Below are 20745 nucleotides of genomic sequence, written 5' to 3' on the forward strand. Positions count from 1 at the left end.
CATTGGCTCTAGGATGGGCAATAGAGACGTATTGAACGGAGATGCATCGATCTTCGCAGAAGTCCCAAAAATGATGACGAGTAAATGTAGTTTCGAGATCAGTGATAATGCTGTTCGAGAGACCAAATCTATGGATGATATCTTCGAAGAGCACGACTGTTTTCTTTGCAGTGGCCGAAACAAGCGGTTTGTATTCGATCCACTTGGAGAACTTGTCAGTGGCGACGTACATGTACTAGAAACCACCTAGCGCTGGCTTGAAGGGTCCGATCATATCCAGTCCCTAGCATGCGAAGGGCTAGGAAGCTAGGATGGTCTACAGCTCTTGTGCCGATATGTGTATTTGCTTGGTGAAAAATTGGCATCCCTCACAACATCGGACGAGGTCTTCAGCATCGGCGATGGCCGTGGGCAAATAAAAACCAGCTCAAAAAGCTTTGCCGACCAGGTTTCTCGAGGCCATGGGGTTGCCACAAGAACCAGAGTGAATTTCAAGAAGTAGTTTCACTCCCTCTTCTTGGGTGATGCATTTCTGTAGTATCCCTTCCTTGGCACTTTTCCTCATCAAGTTGCCATGCACCAGCATGTAATGCTTGCTTCAACGGATTAGGCGTTTGGTTTCAGTCTTGTCAGCGGGTACTTCGGCGTTGGTGAGGTACTTGATGAACTGTTCCCTCTAATCAGCGGCCGACGAAGGTACTGTAAGTACCAACTGCTCAGTGGGGGAAATTTCTTGCACTTCCTTCTCTTCCTTAATGGAATCACAGTGCGAGAGGAGCCTATATTGGATAGGTGGCCGGTGAGCTGATTTTGATCTCATACCATGTGGTGATACTCGATGCCATAGAACTTCCCTTCAAGCTTCTTGATTTCGGCACAGTATGCATCCATCTTCTCGCTGGAGAAGGACCAGTCTTTGTTGAGCTAGTTGATGACCAGCATGGAGTCGCCGTATACCATGAGGCATTTGACGCCGAGCTCAATGGCTATACAGTGTCCGTGGAGACATGCTTCATGTTCAACAACGTTGTTGGAGGCTAGAAAATGTATTCGGAGAACGTATCAGAGCTTATCCTTGGTCAGTGTAATGCATAGAATGCCCGCACCATCACCATTGATGTTGAGGGCACCATTGAAGTACATCACCTAGTGCTCGGGGCAAGTAGTGGTGATGGGCTCTTGGATCTCGGTCCACTCAGCGACGAAATCAGTGAGCGCCTATGACTTGATGGTAGGCATGCTTCTGAATTCGATGGAGTAAGTGATGAGCTCGACAGCCCACTTGATGATGTAGCTGTTGGCCTCTTTGTTGCAGAGAATGTCCCCTAGAGGGAACTCGGTGATCACAATGATCTTGTAATACTCAAAGTAATGGCAGACCTTGCATGACGTGGTCAGAAGAGCATATAGCAATTTCTGAACTTGAGGATAATGAGTTTTGGACTCATTAAGGACCTCGCTGATGAAGTAGACCGGACATTGCATCTTATAGGCATGCCTAGCCTCCTCACGTTCGATGACGATAGCTGTGCTAATGATGCAAGAAGTGGCGGTGATGTAGATCAATGGAGTTTTGTCTAGTCAAGGCGCCGTCATGATCGAAGGCTTTGTTAAAAATGACTTGAGCTGCTTGAAAGTTGTATCTACCTCCTTTGAGCAGGAAAAGCACTTGGAGGCCTTAAGGAGTTTGAAGAACGGTAGTCCCTTTTCACCAAGGTGCGATATAAAGTGGCTGAGAGCAGCCATGCAACCCGTAAGCTTCTGAATATCCTTGATGGACGTTGGTCGTTTCATGTTGGTGATAGTGGAGACCTTGTCGGGATTAGGTTTGATGCCATGGGCACTGACGATGTAGCCTAGAAGTATACCGGACAAAACTCCAAAGATGCACTTTGAAGGGTTACGCTTCCATCGGTACCTTTTCTGGTTGGCGAAAGTTTCTTCGAGGTCGGTGTTGAGATTATCGGTGGTCTTGGACTTGACGACCACATCATCGATGTAAGCTTCAACGTTATGGCCTATCTATTGATTAAGGCACATCTGGATGGCCTTTTGGTAGGTTGCCCCGACGCTCTTGAGTCCGAAGGACATGGTGGTATAGCAATACACACTGAAAGGCGTGATGAATGATGTCTTGATCTGGTCTTCTTCCTTGAGGGAGATCTAGTGATAGACAGAGTGCCTAGTACTCGACCACCGGTCCAAGCACTCGACCACCGGTCCAAGCACCAACCACCATGGCCAGTACCGATTGGAGTGCCTAGTGCCTCCTTGACTCGCCTATCCTGATCGCTGAAGCCACGGGTAACTCACACGCACGCCTAGAATGGGTACATGTGGTGGGTAAAATGGTATATGAGGTGGACCTAGGTGTGAACCTGTGACGGGTGGAGCCTAGGATGGAGGTGCTGTGGTGGCACGGTAAATGGAAACCTTGATGGAGACATTCTGGCTTGGTCACCCCTAAGGACTTACTAGTACTCAGATTCACCGAGAAGCCTTACGTACCACTCGCCCTATATGGTGCAGGATGGCTGGACTACTTGGTAGGATACTGCCACTACTGCTAGGTTGATAGTGGACGGTGTAAGGAGGTACGGGGCACGGAGGGTTTCCCCCCACAACCTTTCGAGACTTCATGGAGACCTTGTGGACCCGGCTCATGACTCATAGTTTCAGCCACCCCAGACTTGACTTGGGGTGAACCAGGGCTGAATGGTAGAGTGGCATTATCCTAGGCTAGCAAGCGGCCAGAATCAGCCTAGTTGACGACGGTCAACGAGGAAGGCGGATCTTGTGGTTATGTAAAACCTTTGTAGAGTGTATGGTTGATCAATCGATACATGTGCCGACTTGTCGACTATGGACCTTTCCTGGGTTTCGCTTAAACTAGATAGTGAGATGAGTCCTTCTCTTCTTCCCCCGTGAGAGAGTGTCAGTCATAGCTAGGGGCTACGGGCCTTGAGACAGTGCCAAGAGGGAGTTGGCCTATCGACTGAGCGATGGTATGGTGATAGTATGGAGAAGGTGGTATGTCAATCCCAGGATCAAAACCTGGCTCAGAAAAGGGAATGGAGTGGAATGTGTGTGGGAATAGTGTTAAAACTTGACAAAATATTATTGTTTACTGATATGCTAATGCATAGGAAACCCCAGCCTTATAGGTTCACTTTGCTTATACCCAACTTGCATCCAATTTCCACAAAGCAATGCTCATAGGGTTGGGAGTGGCCAGTACAAATCATACTAATAAATTTTGGCACACAGGTTCTGTTGAGGAGTTTAGCTCTGAGGAGTTTGACGGATGAGGGGTTCGTGCCTACGCTCGAGTTTGGCGATCTTATCTTCAAGCTATTCTGAATGAATGCTACTTTTGATTCCGCCAATGCAACGATATAATAAATTATGTAATTCCGCACTATTTGTACTTTGATATTATCGTTATATGGATATGATATTCGACTAGAATTTGGGTAATATGATCTACAATGATCGTGTTACACTTTGACACTGTGGATTTCCCTTCATGGAAATTAGGGTCGTTTTAGTTGGTATCAGAGCCATACTTGACCTTAGGACGAAACCCTTAGAAATGGACGATAGAATAGGACGTGAACAGCCCTTCTTTCGGTTATATACTGACCCTGCATTTACTTTTATGCAAGGCTTATCTATTATTGACCTGCTAACACCTGTCCCCTTGAAACATGTAGATGGCAACAAACATCGACTGGCCACCACTAGGACCACTACCTCTAGACCACGCCAAGCTTACCTTTAACCTACGTGAGCTCGGGGGTTTTGCACAGACCCTCTGCCGAGTTCTCGTCATGTTAGGTGTCCCCAACAAGCTTGTTAAGGTCACCTGCACCGGGAAGCCAGCTAAGGAAGGAGGAATCGAAGGACCGATTGTCACCTCAGTGGAGTTCCCAGCTAGCACTACCTTACCTTCTGTCCCAGCTTTCACCGAGTTGACTATAGAGGACACAGTCGAGGAGGGACTGTGAGCTATCTCACACAAGGCACTTCGTAGAGTGATGAGGGACCACTACGAGCACCTGAAGACGATAGAGTTCTATCTACTTCCCTAGGCCCTCGACCTCAGCCTTACCCCTAGTGAGTAGAGTTTCGCAGTAGGCAAAGTTATCCTTGCCGAGGAGGATAGATGCCTTCATGTCTCAGCTATTCACCTACTAGAGCAGGACAGGTATGTAACCTAGTTGGAGCAGAGGAGACGTCAGGACCAGGCCCTTCGGTGGGAGTACCAGGAGCGAGACTCGCAGGGAGCACAGGAGCGAGCCAGCCTACTAGAGATAGTTGCCAAGCTATAGGATGAGCTCAACCGTCGTGAGGAGGACCATAGAGCCAAGGTCGCTGACTTATAGGACAAAGCAGCCGACCTAGGCAACAGGAACTGCTACCTTGACAGCAAGGTCTTGGAGTTGTAGAGTGAGTTGGATGACAAGAAGGCTGAGTTCAACCGTAGAGGAGACAGAGAGAGATCCAAGGGGATTGATATGCTGAAGATCCAATCTCAGAACAAGACCCTGACTCAGGAGCTAGAGGAGTCCAGGAAGAAGGCCATTCGCAACCAGGGTCACCTGATCGAGACACTCAGGTAGACCGAGTACCTATAGGACAAGTGTGAGAGGACATGGCAGGCTTGGCAGAAGTCTAACAGGAAGCGCCTCAGGGAGATGAAGGGTATGTGGGATCAGCTACCCAAGGAGATTCACAGCAAGGCGAAGCCTAGGATAGAGGAGTTTGAGTTAGCCCTGACTCACCTCAACCTAGATGCCTACCCTACCCTACCTAGAGCCAAGCCTACTGAGGAGCTCGTCGAGGCCTTGAAGTACGTGTCCCGACTTCACAAGTCTGACGAGGAGATCGAGATCGAGAACAGTCATATCCCAGCCACGGTATACAAGTTAGAGTAGAATGACCCTGCGTGGTCATGAGTCATGTCAGTAGCTTCCATAAGATGTACCCCTTATGAGATGTATTATGAGACATTATGCGTAGTACGATTCTCGCGCGTCTTCAGGTGTAGCTACTAGAGATGATGCTATGTAATAAAACCCATGTAATGAATGTTTTGGATCTTATTGCATCTTTATGGATCTTATGGCTTCTTTGTAATGAGTGTTGGATAGTATAAATGTTTTTATTTAAATCATTAAAATAATGTAATTGAATCATAAGCACTTATAGCACAAACACTAAATTCCTATGATTCGTGTTGCAGATGCTGAACCGCCGATCCAATCGCCTAATGAACCGTGGACGTGCACCCACTCCTAAACCAGTTGAACCAAATGGGGGACGTGGTGGCAACAATCGTGGCCATGGCCATGGATGTGGAGGGATACCCTTCCACCTGGAGAATACTCCATTGCCTGAGGAGAACATTCCTCCACCACCACCACCAAACCTGGCAGAAGTGATGGCACAACAGACCCAGCTTCTTGTAGCTCTTGTTGAAGGAGCAAACCATTGCCAAGGAGGTCAGCAGTATGACTTCCAAAGGAAGCTAGAAGGATTCCTAAAGCTAAGGCCACCTACCTACGATGGCACCGACCCTGACCCACTTGTAACCGATGACTGGCTCAAGGAGATGGAGAAGAAGCTTAACCTCACTACTTTCACTAACGATGAGTGTGTTGGAGCAGCCGCACACCAGCTCACAGGTGCAGCACGTGCTTGGTGGGATAGTTTCAGTGACTCCCATGAGGACCCTGCCCACATCTCGTGGGATGAGTTCGCTGAAGCATTCACTGAGTATCACATTCCCAAGGGTATCATGGAGGCCAAAGCCAAGGAGTTCCACAACATCAAGATGGGAAAAGATAGGGTGACTGAGTACACTACTCATTTCACCAACCTTCTGCGCTATGCACCTTCTTATGTTGTGAACTCTGAGAAGGAGAAGCTATACTATTACCACAAGGGACTTAACCCGCACATCAAGCTGAAGTTTGGTGGTATTGAGAGCAACACATTGCGTGCTCTGGTGGATCGCTGCATCCAGATTGAGAAGGACCGTGCTGAAGCTAGAGAAGAGTACAGGGATAGGAAACATAAGCCTGAGGAGTCTCTCTGTGGTCGTGATCGCAAGAGGTTCCACAGAGATGCACCACCCAGGGAACGCTCTCGCCATAACAGGGATGACAACCCTGGATCGAGTAGGGGAAGTGGAGGCTACACCACCAAATACTCGCGCCCTACTCAGGATCATTACACTTGGGACCGTTATGCTCAGGACCGCAACAGTTAGGACCGTTTCAACTGTCCCAGCATAGAACCGCTCCGCACCAAGCACTAGAAACTAGAAGGCACCCGTGTCAACCCCTATAGGCGGTACGCCTTTCACCTGCTTTGCTTGTGGCCAACTAGGTCACAAAGCCGCTGAGTGCCCTTAGAACTCAGCTGCATAGAAGTCTCAATTCAAGGGATCAGCTACTCGTGGATGTCTCAACCATCTGGACACCGAGGAAGCACAAGCTGCCCCTAACATTGTGTACGGTATGTTTTTAGTTAATGGTAATACTGCATCGGTTCTATTTGACTCTGGAGCAACTTGTTCTTACATATCATCCAAGTTTGCATGAGATCATGACCTATCTGTAACCCCACATGAAGAACCTATCATCACCAGCTCACCTTTAGGAGACCTAAAGTGCACCCACATCTGTAAGGGAGTGAGTCTTACCATTGAGGGTCTTATCTCTAGAGCTGACCTAACCCTGCTACCTTCCACTAACCTAGATGTCATCTTAGGTATGGATTGGTTAACCATTCACTGGGGTATCATATCATGTTCACCTAGATATGTCCAAGTGACCCACCCATCAGGCCAAGTCATTAGATGTGAACCTCAGTCTGGAAAGTCCACCTCTACCCTATGTGCCCTTAAAGCAAGTTTAGAATCACGAAAAGAGGAGAAGACAGTTCATGATGTGCCAGTAGTCAGAGACTATCCCGATGTATTCCCTGAAGAATTACCGGGTATGCCACCAGACTGTGATGTCAAGTTCATCATTGATCTGTTACCGGGAACGGGACCCATTGCCAAGAGACCCTATCGCATGTCAGTTGATGAACTGACTGAGCTCAAGAAACAGCTTGATGAGCTCATCTCGAAGGGATATATTAGGCCTAGTGCTTCACCCTGGGGATCCCCCATTCTATTTGTTAAGAAGAAGAATGGCTCGATGAGAATGTGCATTGATTATCAGAACTTGAATGCAGTCACCATCAAGAACAAATACCCCCTGCCAAGAATTGATGATCTGCTTGATCAGCTTTGAGGTGCAAAGTATTTCTCCAAGATTGATCTCAGATTAGGCTATCATCATATGAAGATTTGAGAAAGTGACATTCCAAAGACATCGTTTGTGACTAGGTATGGTCAGTTTGAGTTCACCGTGGTGTCCTTTGGACTCACGAATGCTCCCGCATATTTCATGAACATGATGAATAAAGTTTTCATGGATGAACTAGATAAATTCGTGGTGGTATTCATTGATGACATCCTTGTCTATTCATCCACCGCTGAAGAACACGAACATCATCTGAGAACCATGCTTGAGAAACTAGCCCAACATCAGCTATATGCAAAGTTCAGTAAATGTGAGTTTTGGCTATAGGAAGTTGCCTTCTTAGGCCATGTACTATCAGCTGAGGGTGTCGTAGTTGATCCAGCCAAGATTGAAGCTGTGAAAGAATGGGATCAACCCCGCAATGTGACAGAAGTCAGAAGTTTCTTGGGATTGGCTGGCTATTATCGCTGATTCATTAAGAACTTCTCTAAGGTAGCCCATCCAATGACCAACCTTCTGAAGAAGACTAAGGAGTTTGAATGGACGCCCGCGTGTGAGCAAAGCTTCCAGGAACTGAAACTGAAGCTTACCACAACTCCTGTGCTATCATTGCCTGATATCAGCAAAGATTTCGTAGTCTATTATGATGCATCTTGTCAAGGACTCGGTTGTGTGTTGATGCAAGATGGAAGAGTGATAGCTTATGCTTCTCGACAGTTGAAAGAACATGAGCACCGTTACCCAACCCATGATCTGGAGTTAACAGCAGTTGTGCATGCCTTAAAGATCTGGAGACACTACTTGATAGGCAACAAGTGTGACATCTACACCGATCACAAGAGCTTGAAGTACTTTTTCACTCAAGAAGATTTGAATATGAGGCAATGCCGATGGCTTGAGTTTATCAAGGACTATGACCTAGAAATTCACTATCATCTGGGAAAAGCTAATGTAGTCGCAGATGCTCTTAGTCGCAAGAGTTACTGTCACACCTTGATCACTGAATCAGTACCACCTGAGCTCAAGGGAGAGATTGATGATTTCCAACTAGAGATACTACCGCATGGCTTGCTAAATGAGCTCCACATATAGTATGATCTCACAGATCGCATCCGTCAAGCTCAGAAAAATTGTGAAGAGATCAAATATCTCTGTGGTCTGATGAAACTAGGCTACAAGACCAACCACCATGAAGATGAACAAGGAACCATTTGGTTCAAGGATAGAATCTGTGTACCTTCTGATCTAGCCTTACGAGAGGAAATTCTTTCAGAAGCCCATGAATCTAAGTATTGCATACACCCTGGGAATTCAAAGATGTATCAAGACTTGAAGAAACACTTTTGGTGGAAAGGCATGAAGACAGACATTGCAGGACATGTGGCACATTGTGACACCTGCAACAGAGTCAAGGCTGAACATCAAAGGCCTACAGGATTGCTAAAGCCTCTTGACATTCCCGAGTGGAAATGGGAGAACATATCCATGGATTTCATAGTTGGATTGCTCCGTTCACAGAAAGGCAATGATTCCATCTGGGTGATTGTTGATCGCTTGACCAAGATTGCTCACTTTGTACCAGTAAAGACCAAGACCAATGCTGAGAAATTAGCGGATCAATATGTTGAGCATATTCTCAGACTGCATGGAGCTCCCTCTAGTATTGTATCTAATCGTGGTCCCTAATTTGTGTCCCGATTCTGGGAAGCTCTGCACAAGTCTATTGGAACCAAACTTGATTTCAGTACCGCTTACCACCCATAGATAGATGGTCAGACAGAACGAGTAAATCAGATCTTAGAAGACATGCTTCGCGCAAGTGTATTGAATTACGGCTCTGATTGGGAGAAATGCCTACCCTATGTAGAGTTCTCTTACAACAACAGCTACCAAGCCAGTATCAAGATGTCACCATTTGAAGCTCTGTATGGCAGACCTTGTAAGACACCCTTGATGTGGTCCCAACTGGGAGAAAGATCATTCTTTGATTCCGCTAAGATTCAAGATGCAGAAGAAGGAGTTGCTCAGGTAAGAGAGAATTTGAGAATTGTTCAAAGTCGATACAAGAGCTATGCTGACAAAAGAAGAAGAGAACTAGAGTTCAATGTGGGGGACTTCGTCTATCTCAAGGTATCCCCGCTACGAAGAACGGTCAGATTCCATGTGAAAGGCAAGCTTGCCCCTAGATTTGTTGGCCCATACAAGATTTGCAAGAGAATTGGAAAGCTCGCCTACAAACTTGAGTTACCTGAGGAATTGACGGGTGTACACCCCGTATTTCATGTATCCCAGTTATGCAAATGTTTAAGAGTACCCGATGAAGCAGTCCCAACTAGTGCACTTGACATTCAAGATACACTCGAGTATAAAGAACATCCTATCAGAATTCTAGGTAGAGATACCAAAGAGACCCGAAGCAAGACTATCCCTATGTGCAAGATCCAATGGAGCAATCACACAGAGAGAGAAGCAACATGGGAGAAAGAGTCAGACCTCCGGCTATGATATCCTTACCTCTTTGATGAGTACTTTACACTTTAATCTTAAGGACGAGATTCTGTTAAGGGGGTAGGACTATAACAACCCAAAAATCCACACACTGAAAATACCAACTACAAATATTTTTAAAAAAACTTCCATGTGATGATGAGTGTCATGTATAGTAACCCAACCTAAGAAATGCATTAGGTCTAACCCCAACCCAAGTTAACACATAAGCATGGCATGTCATTAGTTAATTGCATTTATTTAAATTCTAACAAATAAGTGTTGCATACATTGAATGTGATTTGGATTTCCATTTGAGTTATGATATGCTTAACAAATAAATTAGGTGCACCAATTTGGAATTCAAATTTTAGAACCAAATTTGAATGCAAACAAAAGAGATGAAATGATAAACAAAATAGAAAAAGAAGAGAAAGGATGTAGGCCTCGCAAACCGCCTCGGCCTGCTCGGCCCGCGCCAGCCAACCAGCCCAACCGGCCTGCCAATCCTTTTTTCGTCTTCCCAGCGCGCGCGCGGCCCATGAGCCGGCCCAGCGCGTCGCCCATGCCCGCACACCTGTCTGCCTCGCTCGTAGCCACTGGTCGCTAGACCCCGCATGTCAGCCGCACCCCCATCTACAGTGTCGTCTTCCTCACCCACGCCTCAACCGCCTACGCGACCGGCACCCGATAGCTATGGTAGGGGCGGGCCAGGGGGTCACGCCCGAGGCATGACCCTGTCCCCTTGCGCCGTGCCCACGCAACCCCACACCACCGTCTGATGTGATGCATCTGCCTCCACCGCACGATGCCATCCACCCTGGGAGGCATGGCGCTCGGCTATAAAGCCAGCCCACACGCTGCTCACGCCCGGCGCCCTAGCTTCTCCCTCAGCCTCCACCGCCGCTTGGTGGCCCAGCAGCCGCACCACACCGAGAGTAGAGGGCTGAGAAGGAGATCATGAGAAGAGGATCGGAGCCTCGTATGCTACCAGAGTCACCGGAGCTGAAGGCGACGCCATCGTCGTCATCACGGTCGTGGGTCGGCACTGCACGGCACTGCTTCTGGAGCTACACGGCCGAAACTCGACACTGCACTACCATCCTTTCTTCCATAGCACCCACGGTGAGCCCTGGTTCATTCCCTACTCGCCACTGGACCTTGCTACTCTGGCCATGGCGCTCCATACCGTGAGCGCGTAGGCCAAGGCCATCCCCAGCCTCTAGGCACACCAGCACAACACACTCACATTAACCGTGACCATCCCTGAGCCCTTGGACGCTGTAGGCCTCTCCAGGTTCCCCGAATGCCATAGCTGAGCATGCATGCCACGCTCACAATGCCGCCATGGCGCAGCCACCATCGGAGCACCAGACCACCGGTCCGAGCACCCGACCATAGGTCCAAGCACCAGACCACCGTGCTGAGCACCAGACCACCGGTCCGAGCACCCGACCACAGGTCCGAGCACCATACCATCGTGCCGAGCACCAGACCACCGGTCCAAGCACCCAACCACTTGTCCGAGCACTGACCACCATGCCCAGTATCGATTGGAGTGCCTAGCGCCTCCTTGACTCGCCCGTCCCAATCGCTGAAGCCACGGGTAACTCACGTGCACGCCTTGACCACCCCGCTAGAACCCTGTAGTGACCCGCATGCCTCGCAGTCGTCACCATGTCACCGTGGCCGTCGGGAAGACTCTACCGGCCACCTAGAAACTGGAAGCACTGCCCTGAGCTCTGGACGCCCTTGCCGCATCTACATGAAGTCGTAGAAGCCTCATCTACCCAGCACTAGCCACTAGAGGGCCTATGTGCGCGGCCTCACCACCGGCGAAGCACTGCCGAGCCACCAGCCGCCGTGGCCAACGCACTGGAGGACCTCGACCACCACTTAGACCTCAAGATCTTGACCGCCGTGGCCCAGGGAAGCTTTCCCCCTCCCTAATCGGACACCAGCACTGCCACGGAGGCTCACCGGGCACTTGCCGCCGACAGGAGCACCGCCACGGAAGAAAATAGGGGAACACCCCCCCTCATCGGCCACCCATGCATGAGCTCGGTGCACGTGAGCCAAGCCAAGGAGAAGAGATGGTGGACTTGGTCCACCATGTGCCCTACCGTAAGACCATGGACCATGAGCGCTGGTCCACCATGAGCCACACGGTGTGAGCCGTGTTGTGGACGAAGCCCAATAAGAGCCCACAGACGTGATGTGGCTGCGCCACAGCACGCCATGTGTCTGGCCCGGCCCAGACCGGCCCAACCCGAAGACCAACTGGCCTAGTTTGGACCCAGCCCGTATTGACCGTTGATTGGTCAATGCTGACCATTGACCTGGCCCCACCTGTTAGTGACACGGACACCCTGGACCCACACGTCAGATGCTAACGACATGATGATGTCATGTAGGACCCACATGTCAGAAACCAGCACAGCCGAGGTGACATCATGCTGATGTCAGCAAGCCACGTGGACCAACCACAGCATGACATGTGTCAGCCTAGGATTAATACAGCCTTTATCCAATTTCAGAAATGATTTAAACTTCAGAAATTCATAACTAATTCATACGACCTCAGAAAAATACGAAACTAGGACCAAAATTCATCTAAAATCAAGCTCTACGCAATGAACCCATGTTTGAGTGCATTTGGATCTTTTGAATTTCCCTTGCTTCTTTGTGCTATTCTATAGACGTCGCTAATGTGACTATAATCCGAACGATGCAGACTCAGAGGGGAACCTAACGGACGAGGACCGTGAGTACCGTGAGGAGAATGGAGACGACTACACTGAAGGTGCCATATCCCACCCAATCTCATAGCACCTATTACGCATGGCTAATATAGAACTGCTATTGCTTTACTTTACTATTATAATCATACTATGATAGGACTTGCATGGTAGTATGCTTGCTTGAAAGCCTTTACCTTGGCGCAACCTTACCCCTGTATACCCTGCTATTAGGCTAGACACACGCTTACTGCTATACATTTCATTACTCATACTTCTACTACATGCGTGGTAGATACTGGTGTTATCTGGATCATGGGGAGAGTGCTACGTGTGTGACTTGGGTGTGTGGAGGGTGAGGGTTGTGTCGACCAAGTTGGAGTATACGATGAGCCTAGGGCAAGTCTTGCCATGGGGTGCTACCTGGGCACCCCTGGAATGGGTACCTATGGTGGGTAAAATGGTATATGAGGTGGACCTGGGTGTGAACCTGTGACGGGTGGAGCCTGGGATGGAGGTGCTGTGGTGGCACGGTAAATGGAAACCCTGATGGAGACATTCTGGCTTGGTCACCCCTAAGGACTTACTAGTACTCAGATTCACCGGGAAGCCTTACGTACCACTCGCCCTATATGGTGCGGGACGGCTGGACTACTTGGTAGGATACTGCCACTACTACTAGGTTGATAGCGGACAGTGTAAGGAGGTACGGGGCGTGGAGGGTTTCCCCCCACACCCTTCTGAGACTTCATGGAGACCTTGTAGACCCGGCTCATGACTCACAGTTTTAGCCACCCCAGACTTGACTTGGGGTGAACTAGGGCTAAATGGTAGAGTGGTATTATCCTAGGCTAGCAAGCGGCTAGAATCAGCCTAGTTAACGACGGTCAGCGAGGAAGACAGATCTTGTGGTTATGTAAAACCTCTGCAGAGTGTATGGTTGATCGATCGATACATGTGTTGACTTGTCGGCTATGGACCTTTCGTGGGTTTTGCTTAAACTAGATAGTGAGATGAGTCCTTCTCTTCTTCCCCTGTGAGAGAGTGTCAGTCGTAGCCAAGGGCTACGGGCCCTGAGATAGTGCCGAGAGGGAGTTGGCCTGTCGATTGAGCAATGGTATGGTGATAGTATGGAGAAGGTGGTATGTCAATCCTAGGATCGAAACCTAGCTCAGAAAAGGGAATGGAGTGGAATGTGTGTAGGAATGGTGTTAAAACTTGACAAAATATTATTGTTTACTGATATGCTAATGCATAGGAAACCCCAGCCTTATAGGTTCACTTTGCTTATACCCAACTTGCATCCAATTTCCACAAAGCAATGCTCATAGGGTTGGGAGTGGCCAGTACAAATCGTACTGATAAATTTTGGCACACAGGTTCTGCTGAGGAGTTTAGCTCCGAGGAGTTTGACGGATGAGGGGTTCGTGCCTACGCTCGAGTTTGGCGATCTTATCTTCAAGCTGTTCTGAATGAATGCTACTTTTGATTCCGCCAATGCAGCGATGTAATAAATTATGTAATTCTGCACTATTTGTACTCTGATATTATCGTTGTATGGATATGATATTCGACTGGAATTTGGGTAATATGATCTACAACGATCGTATTACACTTCGACACTGTGGATTTCCCTTCGTGGAAATCGGGGTCGTTTCAAGAGCTGCCTCGAGGCCTCTCAAACCGCCCTCCTCTTCGCCAAGGATGAGGCCAACGCTGCTCGTGCGTGGTTGGCCAAATTCGACGCCATGGTGGTGGGTAAGACGATCTTCAAGAAAACCTCCATTCTCACTCCCTCTGCTTCTATTCTGACAACCGATTTACTCTTATGATTGCTAGCCCAAATAGTCCAGTTGGAGAACCTCCAACTGGCGGCAAACGTGGCTATGGAGGCCGTTAGTGCCTAGGGCCCCTTCATCAATGCCCACCTCCATGACATCCCGATGCAAGAGATCACCCTTCATGGCGTTCGCTGCAGTGCGTTGGTGGCCCTTACCACAGCACAGGTTCAGACCAGGTACGAGCTCCACACCATGGAGACCGGCTTCTCGATGAGCGACAACCCCGAGCTACACGAAGAGTTAATCGAAGACTTTGATGATGCAGCAGAGGCCATCGTGGACATCATATCCACCCAGGATGTGATAAATAATGTCTTTGATTAGTTTATACTTAGGGGCAAACTAATCAATAAATAAAACTTCTATTTTTATGAATGTGTCTCTATGAATGCACCGTGATATGAATGTATTTGTGTGTGTTTTTGCTCTATTGGCGACACATGTCATATCAGCTTTTCCCTTAGGGTTTACTCTTCTATTTTTGCGCTAGAGGTGATACCCTTCGGTATCGGCTATTAGAGCTGATGACTAACAAATCAGCTATCAAGCATTAACCCAGACGCTAGGATAATACTTCTTTAGATATTTTCCATTGATTGCTCTATCAAATTCTTCTCTCCCTTCCAGCATTTCTAGAATGTAAGCATTGCCAGGCGCACAATGACTAACCCGATAAGGACCTTCCCAATTAGGTGACCATTTGCCAAATTTGCTATCCTTAGACCCAATCGGCAATTTGACTTTCTAGACTAATTCTCCTTCACCAAACTGCTTGTTCTTGATCTTTTTGTTATAATGCCTTGCAACCCTTAACTTATTGGCTTCAATATTCTCAAGAGCACGCAGCTGATGACAACTTAAGTCCTCTAAATCATCCATCATTAGATTCTTGTAGACTTCTGCTATCAAATCATTCTGTAATGTAACACGTCTTGATCTAGTTTGGATTTCCCAAGGAAGAACTGCATTATGCCCATAGACTAACTCATAAGGTGATGATTTAATTGATCCATAGCAAGCCATCATGTATGCCCACAATGCCTCGTTGAGTGTTAAGTACCACTTACTTGGTTGCTCCTTAATTTTCTTCTTAATCAATTTAATTATAATTTGATTGGACGCCTCTTCCTGGCCATTAGCCTGAGCATAGTAAGGAGAAGAATTTAATAACTTAATTCCCATACTAGCTGCAAAATCTCTGAACTCTTCTAATGTGAACAATATCCCCTAATCAATAGTAATAGTTTGAGGAATTCAAAAAGGATATACAATATGTTCCTTGACAAAATCAGCCATATTCTTTGAGGTTACCGTCTTCAAAGGAATTGTCTTAACCCATTTGGTAAAGTAATCTGTTGCTACCAATATAAACTTCTGTCCTTTACTTGAAGGTGGAAAAATCTAGCTAATTAAATCAATTCCCCAACCTCAAAATGGCCATGGCTTAATTATTGGATTCATAGTCGATGCAGGCGATTACTACATATTACCAAAACATTGACAATCCAGACACCCCTTGTAATATTCAAAACAATCTTCTAATATTGTTGGCCAGAAATATTTAGACCTACGAATAATCTATTTCATCTTATAAGATGATTGATGAGCTCCACATATCACTTCATGTACTTCACCAATCAACACTTCAGCTTCTTCTTGATTTAAGCATTTAAGCAACACCACATCGACTGTCTTGTAATATGGTTGATCATCCAACAAAACATACTTAATTGATTTATACCTTAGTTTCCTAGTAACCTTCTGTGATTGATTCTTAAGGTAATCGGCTATTTCAACTCTCTAATCATTAGTCAAGGTTTTGCTGCTTAAGATCTCTTGAAATACTCGATAACCTAACGCACTCTAAGCTAACCGATTAGCCTCTTGATTCTATGCTCTTGGAATATGCTAAAGAGAAATATGGGAAAACTCCTTGAGTAACCTCTGGCATTCATCATAGTATCCCCTTAGAATATCATCTTTACATTCATATAGGCCGATCAACTAATTAATAACTAACTATGAATCTCCAAATACTTCAATTGATTCAGCCTTTACTTCCTGAAGAAGTTGAAGTCCCTTAAGAATAGCTTCATATTATGCTTGATTGTTAGTAGTCATTGGTTTAATTGGAAAAGCAAACTCAAAACTTGCCCCCCGAGGTGAAACAATAACAATACCAATGCCACCACCTTGCTTGCACGATGATCCATCAAAGAACAAGGTCCAAGGTATCAGTTCTACATCGCCAATACTTGGTTTATGATGCTGAGTAATAAAATCGGCTATTACTTGCCCCTTGACTACTTTAGCTGATTCATACCTCAAGTCAAATTTTGACAATGCAAGAATCCACTTTTCCATTCTTCCATTTAATATTGGCATTGATAACATATGCTTGATCACATCATCCTTAGAAACAATTGTGCACTCAACCGATAACATGTAATGTCGTAGCTTAGTGCAAGAGAAATATAAGCATAAGCATAACTTTTCAATAGGAAAATATCTTGTTTTTGGATCCAAAAGTCTTCTACTTAAATAGAAAACAACTCGTTCTTTTTCTTCAAACTCTTGCATTAAGGCCAATCCAATTATTTGGTTATCGGCCGACACGTACAACTTAAAAGGCTTACCTTGCTGAGGAGGGACTAGCATAGGTGGACACTTCATATATTCTTTTATCTCCTCAAATGCCTTTTGTTGTACGTCACCCCATTTAAAATCTTGATCACTTTTCAACTTCAACAAAGGAGAAAATGGCAGAACCCTTTCTGACAAATTTGAAATAAACCTTCTGATAAAATTAATCTTACCAAGCAAAGATTGTAACTCTATTTTAGTAGTCGAGGGTACTGCCTCATCAATTGTTTTCATACTTTTTTGACCAATTTCAATTCCTCTCTCGTGGACCATGAAACCTAAAAATTGTCTGGCTGATACTCTAAAGGCACACTTATTAGGATTTATCTTTAAACCATGTTTTCTTGTGCACTCTAAAGTCTCCTACAAATTAGCTAGATGTTCCTTGTACACTTTGGATTTCACCATCACATCATCAATGTAGATTTCAACAATCCTGCCGATCAACTTATGAAAAATATAATTCATTGCCCTCTAATAAGTTGCACTAGCATTCTTCAAACAAAAAGTCATCACAATCCATTCAAATAAGCCGGTTGCGCCAGGGTACCTAAAAGTTGTTTTTGTTATGTCTTCCTCATCCATAAAAATTTGATTATATTCTACATTGTCCTCCATAAAACTAATAACCTTATGCCCAGACGCTGCATCTATCAACATATCGGCTATTGGCATCAGATAACCATCAATGGGTGTAGCCTTATTCCGATCTCTAAAATCGATGCAAACTCTTAACTTCCTATTTTTCTTGTACACAGGAACAACACTCGATATCCACTCTGCATAATGGCATGGTCGGATAAATTTTGCTTCTAGTAATCTTTCAGTCTTCTTTTTGATATCATCAAGAACATTTGGGTTAAATCTCCTCAGAGCTTGTTTAAATGGCTGATATCTAGGTTTGATTGGCAATCGATGTTCAATAATTGATCGATCTAGACCAGGCATCTCATAATATTCCCAAGCAAAATAATCTTTAAATTCCTTTAATAAATCTATCAACTCACGCTTATACTCAGGATCCAACTTAGCACTTACACATGTTGGCCAAAGCCTATCTCTAGGACCAATATCTATCTCATCTAATTCATCGGCCGACGTAAAGCCATGCCCTAGTTTATCATCTGTACCATCTATTGGATTATCCATTAAAACAAACTCTCAGAGCTGACTGCTTGGATCAACTATTGGCTTTCATCATTTATCTTAATGAAGCCTCCTTCCCATCGCTTGCCAGAAAAACACTCGAAATCTTCTAGTTCCCAATACATTAGGTCAATTGTTGCTATACTCGCAGAATCATCAGCATGAACCAGCTCAACATCATCTCCATGCCACTGAATCAAGCATTGATGCATAGTCAATGGTACACGACAATTTGCATGAATCCAATAATGATCAAGGAGTAAACTGTATGAACCCTTTCCATCAATGACAAAGAATGTAGTGAGCAAAGTCTTACTTCCAATTGTCAATTCAATATTTATTGCCCCCTAGTCTTGTATGCATTACCCCAAAAATCCTTAAGCATCATGTCAGTCTCAATCAAATCTCCTAGTCCCTTACCAAGCTTGTGAAAAGTAGTATAAGACATAAGATTAAAGGAAGCACCTCCATCCACCAATATTTTGCTCATCGGCTTTCCATCAACGAAACCTTTCACATATGAAGCCTTCAAGTGCCGATGCTTGACTAGCATATCAAATATAGCATGCTACATCACTGTCAATTTGGCAACCATCTCCTTATATTCTGATTCATCAAAATCTGAATATACTTCTCGATCTGTTGGAGCTCTAAATTTTGATGGCAAAAGAAAAGCTATTTGAATATTAGCCGATGGTTGACCCTATTGACTGTTTGTTTAGCACGCCATACTTGAGGTTTACCAAATTTCTGAGCCTATTCTAGCTCTCTATTTCTGAGGTGTTGTACCCTTCTTTTCTGACTTCTTGTTAAACCTCCTAGACACCATTGCCCTTCCTGCCAAACATATTCTTCCTCATCACCTTCTTCTTCATAATCAATCCAATTTTGATCAACAACTCGCTTCCCAAGCCAATCATGAACACTTCTATTTTTTAAACGTCGATCCATATTATCATGATGATACTCAATTCGAGCATGGATAGACCAGCGGTTGGTTTGAGATTGCCTAAACTCCTAATATTATTCACTACACTCTGGGCAATTATTTCTAGTAGGAAATTTCAAACCTTCATTCTAACAATGTCTAGAAAAGGACAATTCCAATATAATTTAGCTTGTTCTCTTTCATACCTCTCCTCTTCTTATTAACACTGATATTCTTTCTCTTCTAACCAATACTGATAATCCTTTTCTTTCTGCCATTGCCATTTATTCAATAAATTTTAAGATGTAACATGCAGCCTCATCGCCTCATTTCTTGATGTCTCTCACTGCTCATATCGGCTCTTCTGTTGGTCATGACGCCTTTTAATTTCTCTATATTCATCAGCCAATATTTGCATCTCTAGATCAATTGTTCCAATTTCTTGGGCCCTAGTTGATGTTAGAACTTTAGTCTTTCCTTTGAGCAACTTAACATCAACCATATTATGATCTTTTGGGAAAGAATTATCATCAACTTTCATCTCCCGAGGTGTATCAAATTTAAGCTTCCCTTGCTGAATAGCCCTCTATATGTGTTGCCAGAAAATTTTGCACTTATTAGTAGAATGAGAAGTAGTGTTATAAAATTTGTAGAACTTCTTATTCTTCAACTGATCAAGTGGTAATATAACATGATTGGTGGGCAATTTGATCTGTCCTTTCTCAAGCAAGAAATCAAAAAGCTTGTCTAATTTTGTGACATCAAAATCATAACTTTCTTCTGCTCTTTTCTCCCAAGGATTGGGAATCATCACTATCTTCTTACCCTAGTTCCATTCAGCTACAACAAGCTCCTCTTCTTCATTATCCTCACCATCATTATCAACTAAATATGGATTATAAGCTTCAGCAATTATGGCATTCTTCTGGAATCAGGTATCTCTTCTCCACGCATATTCTAGAATTGGCTATTAAGTGCTGCCACCTGTTGAGCCAACTGACCTAAATTGTCAAACTCTTGCCCAAGCAGTTTTTCTCCATGTTGGCAACATTCCTTGAATAGCTAAAGTAGCTAGCTAATCATCAGTCAGATTTAATAAAAAGCACAAATTTCTTATTTCTTAGAACCTTCGAAGAAACTCAGTACCTGATTTATTAGTTCTTTGTCTTATGGTCGTCAAATCTATAATTTTCCTTTCTCTTGTCCCAGAATAGAAATATGTATGAAATTTCTTCTCCAGGTTAGTCCAATTGGCAATAGAATTAATTGGTAACGATGAAAACCAAGTGAAAGCTAGTCCTGACAGGGACAAAGAGAAGAAACGAATTTGATGAGCTTCTTCAATGGATGCTTCATCCAACTGTGTAAGATACCGACTGACATGTTCTATTGTACTTGTACTATCTTGACTAGCGAACTTAGCAAATTCTGGAAGCCTATAATTTGTACAAAGAGCAACTAAATCATACCACTCTAGATATGGACGTTTGTATGAAAAGGTCTACCCTTTGAATTTTAAACCAAACTGATTCTTCATCATTTTAGTTACCCTGAGTAACAACTCGTCAACATTTGAATTTGGATTTCTTTGCAATTGCTGACCCATCTGTGGATTTAAATTTTGGGTACCTTGATAACCTGGA

Source organism: Miscanthus floridulus, chromosome 7 (assembly GCF_019320115.1).
Source record: "Miscanthus floridulus cultivar M001 chromosome 7, ASM1932011v1, whole genome shotgun sequence".
Classification (NCBI taxonomy): domain Eukaryota; kingdom Viridiplantae; phylum Streptophyta; class Magnoliopsida; order Poales; family Poaceae; genus Miscanthus; species Miscanthus floridulus.